Genomic DNA, 18551 nt, shown 5'->3' on the forward strand with positions numbered 1-18551 from the left:
AACACGGGCATAGCAAAGAATAAATTGCGACGTCGAGATTGGAGACTGAGCTTCACAAGCGCTTATGTTTCAGCGTCACGCGATCCCACAGCGGACGACTAAGGACACGACTGGCTTCAGCGACCATCCTGAAATTATATCTCAACTGAGAATATTTACCGAATTATTGATGGCCAATCGTTGGCCGAAGGACGGTCATCAACCGGCACTGGAGTCGATTACAAATGTATTCCCTAATTGAAACTTTACGCCTGATATTCGGGTCCTTTTGGAGGGCCGTCGTTGACTCGCATCAGATTTTCAGTGTGGAATGTTGAGCAAGGAACCGCCGAGGGTCTCAGGTTCCTGATTATCTTGGGACCGTCGTAGAGTTTTTCATCGCGATGGTTGCGAGATAGGCCATGACTGTGCAATTTAACCATTAAGTTTTAAATATTGATTACTGTGTGCCTATGTTAGTGCGACTGTGATTTGAAATCGTCAAAATTAGTTAAAGTTTTCAAGAACTTAGTGTTTAGAAACAGATTGCCTTGAGGATAAGAAAAAAAAATAAAAACTCGTCGCTCACATGAAAAGTACCTTCATTTACATTGAACATTGTTTTTGATTACACAGCATCTGTAGAGTTAACATAATCTTTTGCATCGTTTTACCATGCAGGTCATAGGAATGAGTCTGGGTCGAGAGAAAAGTACCCAGATAGAAATGATTTACAGCTCTTACCTTATTGTTATCTTTATTGTACGTGATTGTCAATGTAAATAAATTGATTTTTTACGAATTCTACAAAAATAAAGATGACTATCGTGCATTAGTGATGTCGATGAAGACATAGATTCCTAATGAGGAATTAATGACCACCTAGAGCGATACAACTCAGGGCGGCAAAGGTTTCCGGAGGGACCAGCAATTGTGCACGTACGGGTTTGCCTTTTTTTGCACTGTAATGACTATTCGGAGTTCCCAAATTCTAATGCGAACCATAGTGTCTCAATTTGTGCGAAATTTTCTATCCATATGACTATACAAATAACTACTTTGTATATGTAAGTCTGATGAATACGCCATCCAACACGAAACCAGGTCCAAATTTGGGGTAAGACCAAACAGGAAAATGTTTGAATTAGGAAATAAATTTTAAACTGTTAATATTGCGCAATGCCCGCATGCATTTTATACACGCAAGTTTAATGATTGCTCAGTGGAAGCGACAAAAGATTCCCTCACTTGGAATCAATGTTTTTACATTCGAATTTTTTTCTTTTTTCGATATCTACTTACATAAATAAATTACAATCTGCTAACACAAATTTTACCTGTCAACGACATAGTACATGCAACCACGTCTTGGTGGGCTGTCACTCGACACCCGATTGCTAATAAAAAATAAATAACTCCTCTGTTGACAGTCTTGCCACGCCTTTATGTAGTTAATAACTGTTTTTATCGACGCATGCGGAAATCACCGATAGTTTTACCACTTTTCGTAGAAGATGAGTTTTTCTAACACACAAGAAAATTATCCTTTCTAAAACACAATTTTTTTCAAAGAAAATTACAACATCCGCATTCCATGTGAAATCAAGAGATGAAGAATCATTTTCCAAGATGGAATTGTTGATTATATTTCGCAATATTGTTTATTTATTTTTTTCGCAATATTATTTATTTAAATTTTTAATTATTTAACTTAAACGAAGGTGTATGCTCAAAAGTATTTAGTTGTGAAATGATGAAAGTTGAACAATCAGCAGGTAAAATGAAGCCATGACGGATAAAGTCGCTTAAAAATTTTCATTAGAAAAGTAAAATGCAATTCCTTTTAAAACAACAACACCAGCGTATCTTTTTTTCATAATAATTTTTTTCGCTCACTTTTTTGTCTCTCTGAATACTTCTTTTTTAAAAGTAATCTGCATTTAAGCAACAAAATCGCATATTATGCATGGATCAGTTGATGTTACGCGATTTAAGTTCCAGTTTGATTAGAGAATTAACTTCCATTTGTAAACGATCGTCATGAGAACAGACGGGCTATTGGTCAAATTTGACTCGAGTTGTGTTCTCTGAGTATCCAGGCACCTGAAATTATAAAATTTCGTATGCATGGAGCCTGACAGGATAAGTCTGCTTGACTCGATTCACATTCTACGAGAGGAAAAATTGTTTAAATATTGATGTATTAATATGTAACAGTAATAATTTGATTTTATAAGCAATATTTTAACAGTAATAAACAGCACAAAAAATAATTTGTCTTAAATAATAATATATAACTATTTATAACACTATAATTTCGCAGCAAAGTAACGAGTATCATTGATGTCACTCAATAAATACATCAGTAGAATGTTCCTGAATTTCCTGATAATATTCATAATATTTTTCTGAATAACATTTGCATTATCAAAAACAAAAAAAAAAAGAATAAAGAATTTGATCATCTCTCATAAAGAATTTGATCATCTCTCCGCCTAATTTACCGCAAAAATTATTAATTATACCAACAAAATAGAAGACATGAGAACTTTTAAATACTTTTTTAGGAAGGGAATTAGTTTTGAGACGGGCGTACATTTCACTTAAAACACCGTCAAAAAGAATCGAAAATCAAAAGTTTAAAAATATATAATGATGTGATCGGATGAATTCGCTTTGATGCTCTTTCAACAACACGAAATTATTCAACCAAACAATATAAATGAAATAAATTTGATATCTTCCAGACTGGCATAGTGGGTTTGGTTTCCTGCAGTCAAAAATTATTTAACTTTGTTAGTTTGAAACAAAAATAATAGTTATTATACATCGAGAACGCAGAAAATGGTTAACAATATTGATCAGACTGATAATATTAATATTACTAGATGTCAATAATTAGTATTTAGTATTTAATAATAATACTAATTATTATAATTTTATATATTATATTATTATATCTTATTTATTAGTATTTAATAATAATACTAATTAGTATTATTAATTATTACCATAATATTAATAATAATACCATTATATTAATAATAGTAATTTAGTACTAATAATACCATACCGTAATAATACCATTATTAGTATTTAATAATAATACTAATAATCCAACGCGTAATTCGTGACAAACTTCACAACGCAGCGATAAAACTTTCAGCTTAGTGCAGCTGACACCGCGCTCCGTGAGGATGACAGTAAACATACGATCCGTTTCTGTTATGAAAATTACGAACGTATTATCGGTGGCCACCAATTGGCAGGTAGTAGGCCGCGTCTGAGTTCTCAGTGATTTATAATGGGAGTTCAGACAAAGGGGAGCTTAGATCTGCGAAACGAGCGCGGGAAGCTCCCGTACGGGCGAGCGTGCAAAGAAATAGAGTCCCTGCCCATAACTCATCGATAACAATCGTATGGTCGAGTGGTACCGACAAAAATTAATGTGGCGTATTTTGATTAAAGGAAAATCAAACGAACGGAAGAAGGTGGATAAATCCGACCAACTATGGTAGGTGAAATAAATTCCACAACCGGGAAAAAAATCCAACAGATTCAATGAAAAGTGTATGAATTTCAACGCTGTAAATGCCGTACATCGAAGGCTTTCCATTCATTTTCTTTCATCGTTTATTGATCACACAAAATATGACCACAATGCGATTATTCTTAGGTAAATGTTTCATTTCAAGTGAAGAAGCCAAATAAATAAATTCTAAAGGAACGAGTAAAGCAAAGACTCCAAGAGGCAATGGGTCATCGATTGTACAAACATTGCTGGAAGGTCCCAGCAAAGAGACCTGCCGCAACGGCCCTTTCATCTTCGTGTAAAAACGAAAACTCCATTACAGCGCGCATTTGTACGCTGCAATTTGAAGCGCACCTTTGGATTCTTTGCACTTCTGGCTGTCAAGCAATCACTTTCGTATGCGACGAAAGTCGATATTTATTAATGATCGTTTCTCCCGTTGATTGAGAATTTGATTTCCTCGTTTTTCAACTGACGGGCAATCATTTCAGCGCACATAATTACGATCTCAAACGCGATGGTCATCATAATTGGAAAACTGGTTTCTTGATCAACAAACAATAGAATATAAACTATACGGGACATAATGATCATTTCGCATAATTAGGAAAACAATTTGAGTGTGACGATGAATGAATGACATGTCATTTTTATTCAACAAAAATTTAAATGAAAAAGTTTTACTACAAACCGAAGCTGAAACAAAAACATAATATTTTTTATTGAAGAACAACCGTGCTATTTTTCGATGCTCTTTGCATCTTTTTCGTAGCTGAACCAGCTAAAAGATAAGCCCACCTATTTTGGAACGAATATTTTGTGCTTTAGAATAATATTTCCTCAAGAAAAGGGAAATATATCTTTCTTCTTCTAGACATGTCATGCACTTTATTATCTATGTCATAATTATGCCAAAATCATTGATTGTGTTTACTTTCAAATTGATTAACTTCTTTTTCAAGCACAGACAATTATAGACTGCAATAATTGCAGTTACGCAGCCAAATGCAAAGACATTACATTGAATAAGCCATCTGACGTAAACTGAGTCGAGATCGTCCAGAGGCTCTGGTCCTAGCAACTCTGCTGGTCAAATCAGAGCTACTATTTAACCGCCCGTTGTTCTTAAGTGGATATAAAAGGCTGAGAACAGAGGCTCCATTTTGGTCGAACGCCGCAGGACATTAGGCTTCGTTACCCTCCCGCTGGCAGAGATTTCCTATTCATCTTCGCCTGTGTTCGCATTGCCTCAGAAGAAATGATCTTCGTTTGAAGAATCAAACACTCTGAATATCAAAGGCCGATCTGAATATCTATTGCCATTCATCAATCATTGACGGGCCTACAAAAATTAAGTTTTTTTATAGTTATCCATGGGGATATAGATAACGTTGAGCTTTTCCCGATTTCTAAACAAAAATGTTTGATCAAAAGTCAGTAACTTTAGTGCGATGTTAAAATTTTTGCCTTGGATGATCATGAGTTGAGAAATAACATCATAATTTACCATTAGTCGAGTTTTTTCCAATAAATGGAAAATTATCTCAAAACATATTATTGATAACAAAAGAGTCTGGATACTAGTATTCCTATCGATGACAGTGCAAACATCGTCATTAAAGTTATGTGCATGAACTCGGCGCAGGAAGCCTGCTGCTCTTACTATTCATTGGGTCGTTAGAGGAGAACGCTTCAATATAGACAGTTAAACGGAGCGTCTCGCTCGAGTGATGCCCACTCATAACTAATCGACCGACGTATAAATGTCTGTGGCCACGACCGAAATATATTCCCTTACTTGTTTAAGAGCGAATTGTCAGTACTGTGAAATGAAAATAGCACTACTTTTCATGATCACGGCCGTCAATAATTTAAATGTTGATCAAAACAAACGAAAAAATAGGCTTGTGTAGTGACGAAAAAAATACACTCTCGCCAATCACCGTATATGCCTGAATAAAACATTCCTCAATCGTAAGCGCGGAATAGATAGGGTCATACCTCAATATCAGCACTCGCTCATAACCAATGCATCGTGAAGCATGAGGCTTGACGTATCTAAATTGGGGCTGTAATTTGAAGGGCCTATGCGATGCTGTAACTGCAATCATGTCTGGACTAACGCTCGAGTTATGGACTCTGCTCATCTATAAACGCGATGCGCGGTCGCGATAAGACAGAACGGGACAATCTATCTCAGGAGAAATTCAGGGTCAATAACGCAGGGTTGTGATTGCTGTAAACTGTGCAGCGAGTAAAAACATGAATAATAATTGATCTGAGGTAGTATTCAGGGGAAATAGTATAGAACTGTGGGCGCAGTACACTTCGCAGTGAATAATAACAGTGCAACTAAATCGACGTCAGGTGAGGGGACCAACATTTCGGAGAGACAGTATAACAGCAATCAATGTTATGCTAAGCAGGGTTATTAGGCTTAAGCAGAGTTATTGTAAACGGTTAATTAGAGGGACAAGGAGAAGGAATAGACGTCTCGGACAATCGTATTTAAGCAACGTTCGGTAGAACGGAAGTAAAACCGATGGAAATGACGAATAATAAATATTGTTTCACGTCCTTTTCAAGGAAGTAAAATGCACTAGCGTTTATTTTGTTGGGAATATTTCGAAATTAAGTGTGGCATGCCTGTCATTGTTGAAAAATAACATAATAGAACATAGATGCAACGACGAAAATTAATTGATCTAGTGATAGGAAAACTAAATTCGATTAAAATTTAATTCTAAACACCTTCCGCTTGATTAGAGTCTGAACGTATCTAATCATGAATCAAGCATCCAGTAATGAGAAATCGGCTGCGTGCATCCAAAGGACCGACACTAGATCATGATTTCAGCCACACGTGAATTATATACTATAGTTCATCGTGCAAGAAATTGACTCGTGACTATCATTTGCAAAATTAATTGTAAGAATATGCTTACATAGCGGATATTATATTATTGAAATCTTGTTGTTATTGAGCCTGGGAACAGAAGGATTCCGCGCTGCCCTCAATATGATGAATAAATTACATACGAGAAACAAGATTAATAAATCGATATTTTACAATAGAATATGAGGAATATCAGAGAGATAGATGTCCAGCTGAGAGAATTTGCATGTAAGGGGAAAATATGAACAGAAATAGAAATGTAATACTATAATTTATATTGCTTACCGCTTCAACGCTTAGAATCGATAAAATTATGTGAAATGTCTGAATGATTTAAAGACGTAAATGAAAAATAAGTTAAAATTCACCTCGGGGCAACAGGATTCGGTAGATTAAACGACAGGATTGACCTCCTCCAGGGAGAGGTTAATAGTCTCTTAAGCAACTTGCGCCATTAATAGGGGATAATTTAACCATAATTAATGGATGCCGCATCGAGACACGAGCGATGCAAAGCACGGCGGTGTAGCAACGCTTCGTGTTCTTGAGCATCATTTGAATCTAAACTCTCCGACCGAGGAATGTACAAAATGCAAATTACCTTGGGGAAAAAAACATACCCTGATCAATTACTCGCATTGTCTCACTATCGAAAGAACGGTCTGATCGTTTAATGGGAACTCAGGAGATGGACACCGGTTGTGCTCCAATTAAAAAAGAGAGGAATGGCATGCCAGAGAACCGTTTAAGGATGGTCACTCTGGATACCTTGCATGCTACAGTCCACTGTGGGCAATGTTAGGACGACTCCAACCGAGACGTACATTCCGGAGCGAGCATGAAACCTTTTATGCATTATTAAATGGTTGGTGAGTCTTCTTCTTATTTTAAATTTTTCACGTCAAGGCCAAGATTTATAACAGCAAGTAGAACCAGCGTAAGGTCTTCTGTTTAGAGGTTCAATAAGCGGGCGATGCCACAACGATTGCGCTCTTAGAGATTCAATTTTCTAATGACATTACTCAGGCTACATGACTTCTACATATCGCAATGAGAATCTGTAGTAATTGAACTTAAGTCTATATGATTATTGCTCTAGGTTATTGCATTCATGGCGCAAAAGGATGAAGGTAATTCTTCGCAAAAAATTTGGTGCTCGGAATGATCCTTGCCAGTCATACAGCCACACAATACTTAATTATTATATATCTCTCACAAAATATTTATTTTTACAAGGAATTTAAAAACAAAGAAGATGGCACAGAAATTCACCAAATCTTTAGAAAGAAAACCGTTTTCGGGTCAAGCTCCATCTTCAGTTCGACAGTTCTAGAAAGTATATACAATCAGCTAATAATAACAAATTCATAGTTAGACCGTAAACCATATAATTGCAAACAAAAGGCAAAGTAACCAGAAATAACACAGCAAGACTCGCCTATTTGCTTAAAATCTCAAGAAGATAGGGAATAAGTACGACATTTAAGCTAGGCCTCTCTTTAAAAATATAAAGGGATTACAGAATTATAATCTTTTACATCATAATAAAAATGTAGAGAATTATAAACTATAGAAATCAGAAAGTCCGGTTGTAGAATAAAAATTCTTCTGAAGTCGCTGTTGGAAATCGGGACACCCCACAGCTCGGCATGAATTCGTACAGCAGAATGAGTGAGATGTGCTCGCAGATTTCCTGTTCGATAACTCCTTATTTTATGACCAGCCACTCATCATCTCCTTTGTTTCAAATTTCTTGTTAATTTGCGATTTATGTAATCAAGTGATTTTAGAAATTACATTCCCATATCTTGAATGCTTCAGTTTGTTGAACAAATCAAAGGGGATCAAATCAATACAGATGCGTATGATAAAAAATGGAGTACGACATTAAAGATGCAAAGAAATTCATAACCTTTGTTATTACTCTCTAATAATTAATTTAGGCAATACAGCAAGCGACGATTTAACGAAATAGAGGGTAAACTTTATAATAAAATACAATATTTTCAAAGTGCATATGTCGTTAGTTGTTACGACATAGGGAATGATAATAAACTTTATTTTTTAATCCTATTATAAATTACGACTCATAAAGGATAATAGGATGAGATCGGCGCTATTTTTCTTACATAATTGCATTCTAAACGCAGAAATGCTCAGATTAAGCTGCGAGATATAACTTTTCCTTTATTAAAGTGAATACATAAGAAAACAGAAGTTGGGAAGGGTATTCCAGCGGAGATACCTCCGAAACATTCAATCATAGAAAATGGACAAAGTTGTGCAGTAAAGTTCTTCACAATGGACATGGCCAGAAGGAGGAATGTTTTGCGAGACAAAATCGTATGAAATGCGACTGTCAGCTGCAAGCTTTCCGAGGGAGATGGACTCCTGGTAATTTGCAAGATCACCAACGAAAAAAGTTTCGAATTTTATTAAGTTCTCACGGCCAAATTCATGACAAGTTTGAAATATTCTTTTTAAAAAAAGTTAAAAAATGTTTGGAGTCGTGATGAGTGAATTCCACCTTTACTACAGAATTGAATAGGGAATAAAACTTTTTTAACACAAAGTAATATGAACACGATACGCCCAAATGGCATCGCTAATAACTCATATGATTCGTATAATTAATGCATCTAATTGTGATTATTGAAGATCATTCTAATGATCCGAGTCACTATCCTCCACATTGTTTAAATATCTACTTCCCAATCATTGATGTTTACATAGTACTAAAATATATTGAAATTTTTCAAACAGAGACCGAATGCTCGCAAGAATTCATGCATAATTTGTAATAATAACACATTAATCAGCTGCAAGCCATGGTGTTTAGTTTGATGCGAGCCAGTGTGTTTTTCATTTTTAATGCTTTTTCATTGAAGGTCTGTACAATTTTAAAGGAAAACAAACAGCCAAAGTAAATACCGGCCAAAAAATGTTGCAACTTACGGTAGCTCAGTTCCCACACTTCGCACGCTAAACAATTTTATTTGCACATTACAGAAGTGCACGGAGTTCATTTTTTGCGTTTGTTTCGCCAGCACTCTGAAGTCCAAACAGGATCGCGAAAAGTAAAACTCTCGGAGCCTCAAGCGGCCAAACAATGAGGGTAAATGGTGCGTTCAGGAGGATACCGAGCGAGCAGTGAGGGACCAAAGCGTCGAGCAGCAAACGAGCCCTCATAATTTGAGGCTATGCTGGCACGACAAGTTCTGGGACTCGCTGAAGCGAGGACATCCCAGTACCAGCTTTATGGGAAAATCATATGCGGTTTATCGGTGACCGCGCGATGGCCGACGGTAAGCGGACTCTGATTAGGCAGCGAAGGCAAAGGGATTCAAGCAATGATGCGAATAGGAATACTTTTCTCGTAAAACACTTCAGAGTTACAAAGGAGGTAAACCAAGACGGAATGCAAAGTACGAAAACGCAGCGTAAATAAATGAAACATATATAAAATGAATGAAACATTTTAGGGAGCAAACCATGTTAAACTAAACACTCTTGTAAATTAAAACATGAAAATTAACAACTGGCGATTGGAGGAGCAAAGATTTCTTAGAATCATCCAGGGATCTTTGGTATCAATTAAGTCAACTGTCTTCGCCCACGTGGATTCGCCTTTCTTTATGTTGAAAAGTGGCCTCTTTTTATAGTTGATAAAAGCTCAATGAAGGAAGTTAAATTGTAAACTACTGTTCACATAGCGGAGAACTTTTTTGGCATCAATTCATTATATTTTTATTCAACTTTCAATTTAATGAACATCAAGCAACAGTATAACACAGAGTTACTCCCGTTGAATTTGACCAGAACTTAGATTTCATGGATGCTCCGCTGAAAGTTGAATATCCCATGACAAGAATGTTTTAAAATTTAAATGAAATTATAATTACTTTGGAGTAGCAAAGTATGATTTCAGATCTCACTTTGAACAAATCGCTTGACAGTTGAAATCAGTTGGGGGACGGTTGAAAACTTCAACCTCAACCTCAAAGGACAGTTGAAAAAATCTAATATGACTATAAAATTATCACAACACATCACGCTATACCGTAAAAAGCAACATCGTCACCCTACATAACACCATGCCGCATCACTGTGGAAGGAGAAAAACGAAATTGAACAGAAACTTGGGAAAGTTTTGGCAAATTCTATTTAGTTTTAGGATATTTTATAAGTAAATGATTGAAAATAACATGTAACTAGGTAGACAAAAGACTAAATCCATTGGAAATATTCACAATTTATAGATTTTGTCTTCAGTTCAAAGATAACAATAAGACTCCATAATAACAATAATAACAATAATAATATCAATATCAATCCTCAATAACAATAATGACTCCATGTCCATAACATGACCGGAAAAATATGTCTGAAGGGAATCACGCACATTATTTATTCCCAGTCCTCTGACAGACCATGCATGTTACAAAACTATTGATGTATGGATCATGTTTCCAGATGCAGTTAATGGATCATGTTCCCATATGCAGATGTTTTCAGGAACATCTGCATCTGTTTCCAGCTGCAGTTTCAAGATGTATGGATCATGTTTCGAAAATTTCTAACATAATAGAAATAGTATAAAACGTACAAGGTCGCATAAATGTTTATTTTTGATATTTTCTAGCAGGTCTTCGGAATGACCATATCACAAGATTATTTATGCTGAACTTCACCACAGAACCGACTGAAAAAATACGCTTCAAGTTGTAACACCTCCCTACCACTTCCCGACATGGCTTATCTATTTTTTTTTTTAGCTTCCAAAAATTATATGGATACGTAAATACTTCTCCGATAATATTCGAACTGTCAATAAAATCCGAAATGCTCAAGCCTAAAGAACTGCCTTATTTTAAGTTTATTTTCAGGTTCAGAATTAATACCAAAACAAATAAAGCAATTTATTCTATCACAAACACAAACAGTACCTGCTTCATTTTATACTTATATTGTATTCTTGATTTAAATAATGGCAAATAAACATAGAATGATATCCTGAAACCTCACTAACTCTTCTTACTTAAGGTATAAACTTACCCGGAAAACGTGCACTGAAAAAAATTAATGGCTCTCATTATCCAAATAGTGGCTCACTACCGAACCCACAGCACGAGCAGAGAGCGGACGCAGCACTGATGCGTCGTTACACTGAGCCCGACTAGGTCATGGTGAATCGATATTTGGACAAAGTTCCCCTCATATCTTCCGGTGTCGTACCTGAGGCATGGGTGCCGGGTCCGGTGTCGTGACGCGGATGATGCGCGCGTCACGAGCTCAGAGTTCGAAGACCCGCGCGGCTCTCAGCGGCGTGCGCCGCCGACCCTGCACAGGCTAGACATCGCGACGCGCGAACGCCGCGTTTGTAAACCCAAAGCCCGCACGTCTCGACGCTCGAACGCTGCGTTTATGAACCAAAGGCCCGCACGTCCCGACGCGCGAACGCTGCGTTTATGAACCTAAGGCCCGCACGTCTCGACGCGCGAACGCTGCGTTTATGAACCTAAGGCCTCGCATGTCTCGACGCTCGACCGCTGCGTTTATGAACCCAAGGCCCGCACGTCTCGACGCTCGACCGCTGCGTTTATGAACCCAAGGCCCGCACGTCTCGACGCGCGAACGCTGCGTTTATGAACCCAAGGCCCGCACGTCTCGACGTGTAGCTCGTGGCACAGAAATGAGGCACAAAAAAAGTGCAGACAATTCTATGCTGCCATTTTAAGCTAATAAGTGTATATTATTCTAACATCTTAATCATCGCCTCATTATACAAATGATCTACACAGTTTTTGCATTCACTTATCAGGTTCAGAAACATAGAAATACTAATACAGAAACATTCTCGAATTTAACATTCATGTCTATCGTCGACATTCGCGGAAATTTTCTCTTCTATCGATTCATAACCGTAATATAAACCTACTGTCAATACAAATCCCGTAAAATTAACACAAAAAACATAAAAAAGCATAAATTCAGTAAATTTTTAATGTTTATATATTCTTAGCGAATAAAGCGAAGCTTCTGGCGCTACGCAAAACATAAGGATGAAGTTAGAGTTTTACGCGTTCTCCCTCCGAGCGAGCGAGAAAAACTACTTACTTCGACCTAGCGGTCTACGCTGCATCTTAAAACTTACTAAGAAATGCGCAAAAATGCAAGCCTCAGTAATGAGGAAAGAAGAGAAAATAAATATTTGAGCACCTACAAAACTTGCACGCTTTCTTCTCGGCCACGCATAAAAATGTGAAGGGAGCAGCGGAAAAGTCGTTAATGAAATGGCGCATCGTGCAAGCGTTTAATACGACACCGTATCACGTGAGACAAAGACCAAGTTCAGGAGTGTGTGGGGCATGAGATAGCGTAGCTCCGTTAGGGTATATCGGCGCACCTACTCATGCCATAGTTAAAGTCTTACCCTGGTCTTGATTGAATTTATTAGATATTAAAAAATATAAAAATATCAACCAATTTATGATGTTACGTCGCACCGTCAAAAGCGAAGAACTTTAAACGTCAATGAATAAATAAATTAGTATAACGCTACGTTAGGCAGGATGCCATATATTAATATAGGAACCGGAGTTGAAAATAAAAAATCTAATTTTTTGATTACAGATTGACAATTGATAAAACTGATACCATGAAAATGAGCCCAATATTTTATGAAAATAATTTAATACAGGAAATGATGTTTCTGCTATATAACTTCTCCCTGAAAATTTTTGCACTTCGCTTTAAAAGAGACAGCTAAAAGTTGTCATCAAAAGACAATTATTAAGAACTTTTTTCAATAAAATTTCATAGCCAAGTGGAGTGTCTTCTTCTTTGTAATACTAATACAGAAACTTTTAGAAATCCCAATGTCCATTTCCTTGAAGCTTGCTCCCTTTCTACATCAAAAAGCGAAAGCCCACCATTGATGGCAATAGGCCCTGGCATGTTGAAATACGTTAAGTGTTTACCCATAACCAGAGGCTGCGATCGTTCGCTGCGATATAGTTGCAGTTGCCCCGGGAAAATCACCCAAAGCCTATAATAAAATTTGACACCAAAATTGTCGAAGATTGGAAGAAATTACGCGTTTGAGGTGACTGTTGACGCAGCCATTAGTTGCGGCCAGTTTCGTGCCGACACTTCGCACGAAGTTTTTTCTGTATAACGCTTCCAGCGAACTGAAGTAAGTAGCTACCGTCATCACCAAAAATCAACAAAGGCGTTAAAAAAGGAGTGCAAATAAGGATTATTTCTACCGTAAAAATTTCTGTTTACGAGGCTGCGTTAGTTATTTCTTGCATCGTAAATTAGCTTAAATTACTTTGTGATTATTAAAATGAAAAAATTGAAGTTGAGAGCGATAAACTGGTAATACCTACTAACATCGAAATTGGTCTCGTTATTTTCAGTCCATACAATACAATTTTTAGGAATGTAAAATTTTCTGGAATCTACACTCAAATTACTTGGTAAATCCAAAGAATATCCAGGCGCTGACTCTCAAATGTCAAACTCAATTTTTTGATATATTTAATCCCGAAAAGCATATTTTGACTCGTTTGGAACCATGTCCCGTCGCAAAACTGTACAATTTCTATTTAAAAACTCTTAGATCTTACTAGAACTAGTGAAGTGTTGCTACAATTTAATTCCTTCATGACAGCAAAAACAGAACGAGACACGGCAGAGAAGCTGATATTACAGGCACGTTTGAGCTACCTAATGTTTACCTAATGAAAATTTTGAAATGGTTTTGCATTAGAGAATTTTAGCAGATAAAAAATAATATTTTAAAGTTTCTACTGCAAAGGACAACGGAACAAGTCTAAGAAAACACCACAATTAGGGCATGAAGTTAGGGAGCCCGATATTTTAACGGAAAATTTTATTGCAATGTTAAAATCGAGAATACGGAAGTCTTATTATAAGAGAAAACGTTTTGGTTTGTTAATCATTCAGTAAACACAGACACAAAAAGAACCTTGAAAGGATTGTTTTCTCGGAATGTGCAGCGTCTGTTTATAAATATAGCCATGCATACGTACTTTTCTCAGGGTGAGGAGAGAAGTTCATATAATTCGTAAGAACTCATATTGAATTTAGTAGAACAAAGGAAAACATCAAGCGCAGAAGAAACCATGAAATATAAAAATCCCCAACGAGTATATGATGGACTATAAAATAATCTCAAAAAACATGAATGGAATATCGCGTAGAACAAAAATACAACGAAGAAGAAGAACAGAATATCATATTTGAATACTGTAAGATAAAGCGGCGATGCATATCAATGTCACAGGTCGTTTCCCGGAGGCCTATGCAGACTGGTCGTAAACATATTTTGCACAGGATACGTTTGATGGAATTGTAAATTATATATGCGTCGTATTTAGCGAATAACATCAATACAATCAACATCCTGAAATGTTACGCGTGTTAGCAGGGATCAAGTAACATCAATGGGGACGGAATTCTACCCAAAATATACAATTTGGAAATGAGTAGTGAATTTTCACAAATGTGTCGCAATAATTTGCTTGTGAATTCTCGCAAAAAGGAAAATCAGAGGAAAGGCAAATAGAAACAAAATTTCTTGAGTGGAATTAAATTTTTTCTCCATACTAAAAAAGAATAAATCCAACACTGATAACTGATTAATTTTCAATATAAGTCTTCTTGACGAAAAAAATAGTCAAGTCATAAAATATAGTTCACGGGAATTTAGTGACCAATGACTTAAAAGCATCATGCATCTTGTTAATTATATTGTAAAAATTGACAAAAAGATTCATCAATGTAAGAACGAGCTTAAACTCTTTACTCACTTTACTCACGTTTGTTAGCCTAACCATAGCTGCATGCTGATGAGGTCAGTCAGCGTACCTGCTCGACAGGAAGAAAACGTTTGTATTTTACAGAAATGCAAACATCCAAACAGGTGGGAAATTTATCCAAAGTTGTTGTTACAAATATATGTTAAAAATATTTGTATATTGCACGTTTAACAGGTGTTTATTATTTTATATGACACATAATTATTTTATACTGGAAATGTTTATGACGAAACAGTTTTCATTAGATAATAAATGCCGGTATATAGCTCTAATTTTGTTAGCAATGGAACGCAATTCAAATAAGGCCACATAATAAATATGTCTGAATATACATGAGTATTCAAATAGTATTCAAATATTCAATTTTGTATTATGCATTCGTATGTTCGTGTAATTGATTTTCAGGAATGGAAGTAATTCCAGAAGCAGCGCTATTTGCAGCTCATCCAACAAGTTTGCTTATTTCAATAAAACTCGACTGGAATCCTTACTTCAAGATGCCGGTCTGGCTGAGGAATGCAATGAAAACTTCTTAACGAAAAATGCAGCGTAAGGTTAGCTAAAATACGAAGACGGGAAGCTGCTATTGAAAGGCAGCCGAGATGTGGGGTAAACATGTCTTTGACGTCTTTAAACCAAGCATTAAAATAGCCGGAGTTGGGAGACAAGCTCACGCACACACACACAAAAGTACCGAACATTAGGGACTTTACGGGAAGGCTTTTACTCGACAAGTCTTGAATGAGAAAACATGCTGCTCAAGGGCTGGACATTTTCAGTTTTGTTACGATCTCGCCGAAGCAAGCAGGGGGACCAAAGAAATGGCATCTGAGTCAGAGCAAACTTCTGTCTAAACACTTACGCTCCGCAGAAGTAAATCTTGCGATGCTTCTCTAGGAAGTTAGTGTTTGCTTTGTGGCCGAGGCCTAGACATGGTCCCAGAAAAATCAGCTCCAGGCATACAGATATCCTGCGACGCGGCATCCGCTCGGATCATTGAAGTTTATTTTTGAAATAAAAACGTCTTATGCATACCAATGAGCAATTCTGAATTGAGATTCGTGTTTTTCAGTCGAAATTTTGTCCAACATTGACGTAAGTATTAAAAAACACGGGTTTCAAAGATTCACAAAGAAATTTGATACACAATTTTCAGAGACCTTCAATAAACAACGCAAGTGTAAATAAAATATCACAATATTTTCGCCATAAATATAAATAAAAATTTTTGAAGGAAAAGATTATTCGAAGTAATGTCTTTTCTCATTTGTGTTCATTGGTTACAAAATTTAACCTGCGATTGATTCTTTGGCAAGCGAAGCACAGTTATAAAGGTTTCGCTTTGAAAATATTTACATATATTTGGGTAGCAATTTAAGTACAATTTTGGATTACAAATGAATTATTACAAATCTAAATTTGCTCGCGCACATATTTCTTTCGCTCATATAAAATATTTATTCTTTTAGTTTGTCGGAAAAAGTACATAAAAAAATCCGATACGAGTGCTGCGATACACTTGCGGGAAAATTCTAAAATTGAGAGCAACAGCAAATCATTCTTGCAGTTAAAATAAATCCTACTCTGAATGGCGAAAAATCTGCAAGGTAAAGGCACTCGAATCGAACGAATTTCAATTCAGTGCCCCAACAAGTAATTGAAATCTTCTAATAAAATTGTTCACGCATCTTATTTAAAAAATATATTGGTGTATTTGTGGGACATCATTTATGATATATGATGTATATGAGTATTAAGGTATTTTGGAAGGTGAAATTCATTAAATGCAATTGACATACAAATTTCACGGCTATTTTGTTCTTGTCCCTCCACGCTTCAAATCAAAAGTGACCGTATATCATGTATCGAATTTAAATTTTTTAACACAGCTGAATTCTTTTACTTTTTAATATATGTATTTCGAAACTGGTTAACTTCAATCTGTAATATCGAATTTGTCGAACACGCTGGCATGCTAAATTGTATGATGAACTAAAAAGGCTGAAATGTGTGGCTAAAAAGGCACATGGCATTTTAAACATATTGTACCAAGCGGCTGACGATTTTCATACTGCAAACACACAATTCACAGGAAAAAATTATAAATTTCAAATTTAAAAAATGGGCACATAGTAACAATATTAATTGCTAGTAATATTGAGATCAATTGGAATGAGAAAGCAAAAATAACTTTAATTGTGTTGTGATTACAAGACGTACTTATGTTATGATATTCAGCGACACCAGTGAGTTTCCAGTAAGATTTTATCAATTTAGAACTGTCTTGTGTACGATAGCGAATTGAATAACTCACAACCTTATAAGATAAGTACAGTATTATTTGAAAAGTGTTTAAATATCTAATTACTTTCCGAATGAATAATTCAAACGCAAAACATTTATTGTTTTCAAAACAGTCAAGCTTGGTGCGGTATCGTACTTTGTATTCATAACAATACATATTTCTGAGAACAATAATTTATCGTTCACAATTTATCTTTTCAATCTTAAATTACAAATTATAATACCAGCTTCTATATATGCTATTCAGCTATGTCTTATATATATATGCTAGCGAACTATATATGTCTTACATGTACATCTATGCCAATTATGCACACTCGTGTCAATACACTTATATTATCAATCAATAACAAGTGAAATAGGAAAAATTATAACTCAGTACTCACTGCAGCGAGTGACAGAGAGCGCATTTTCTCGTCGACGAAAACTTGAGGTCACGGACGGACAGACAGACAGACGGACATGGCGAGCACAATAGTGCATTTTTTCCATAAATGAGAAAATGCGCTAAAAAGTCACATTCATTATAAATCACACAATCTTGAAATATGCACTAACATCAAAGATTACAAAGTACAATTTATACTCTAGACTTTTCATTGACTTGCTCATACGGGAATGACAATTAATTAAAATATTGGCTATTTCTCGATTGCATCAATCGTTAATGAATTGCGCCTTTTAAACGTTTTCGTTCGGGGATGAGATAAATTTCGGTAAAAAAGTTAAAAAGACAGTGAACTTTCGGGTGCCCCCGCTTAAGTAGACCTTGATGTTGAAACTATTTTTTTAATCAATCGTGGTCAACACAATGATGGAAACACGCGAGACTTGATACATTTCATATTTTCTAAATCATTTTTGGAATACTGTCTGGAACTTCGAATTTCATATTTCATTTCCATGCATACTTCATTTCAGAAACCAGTATTAGCTGGATAAATTAATGGATGGAAAGTTATCTAATTTCGATGAACTTGTAAGTGACATTTGA

Source organism: Hyalella azteca, unplaced genomic scaffold (genome assembly GCF_000764305.2).
Source record: "Hyalella azteca isolate HAZT.00-mixed unplaced genomic scaffold, Hazt_2.0.2 contig6181, whole genome shotgun sequence".
Classification (NCBI taxonomy): Eukaryota; Metazoa; Arthropoda; class Malacostraca; order Amphipoda; family Hyalellidae; genus Hyalella; species Hyalella azteca.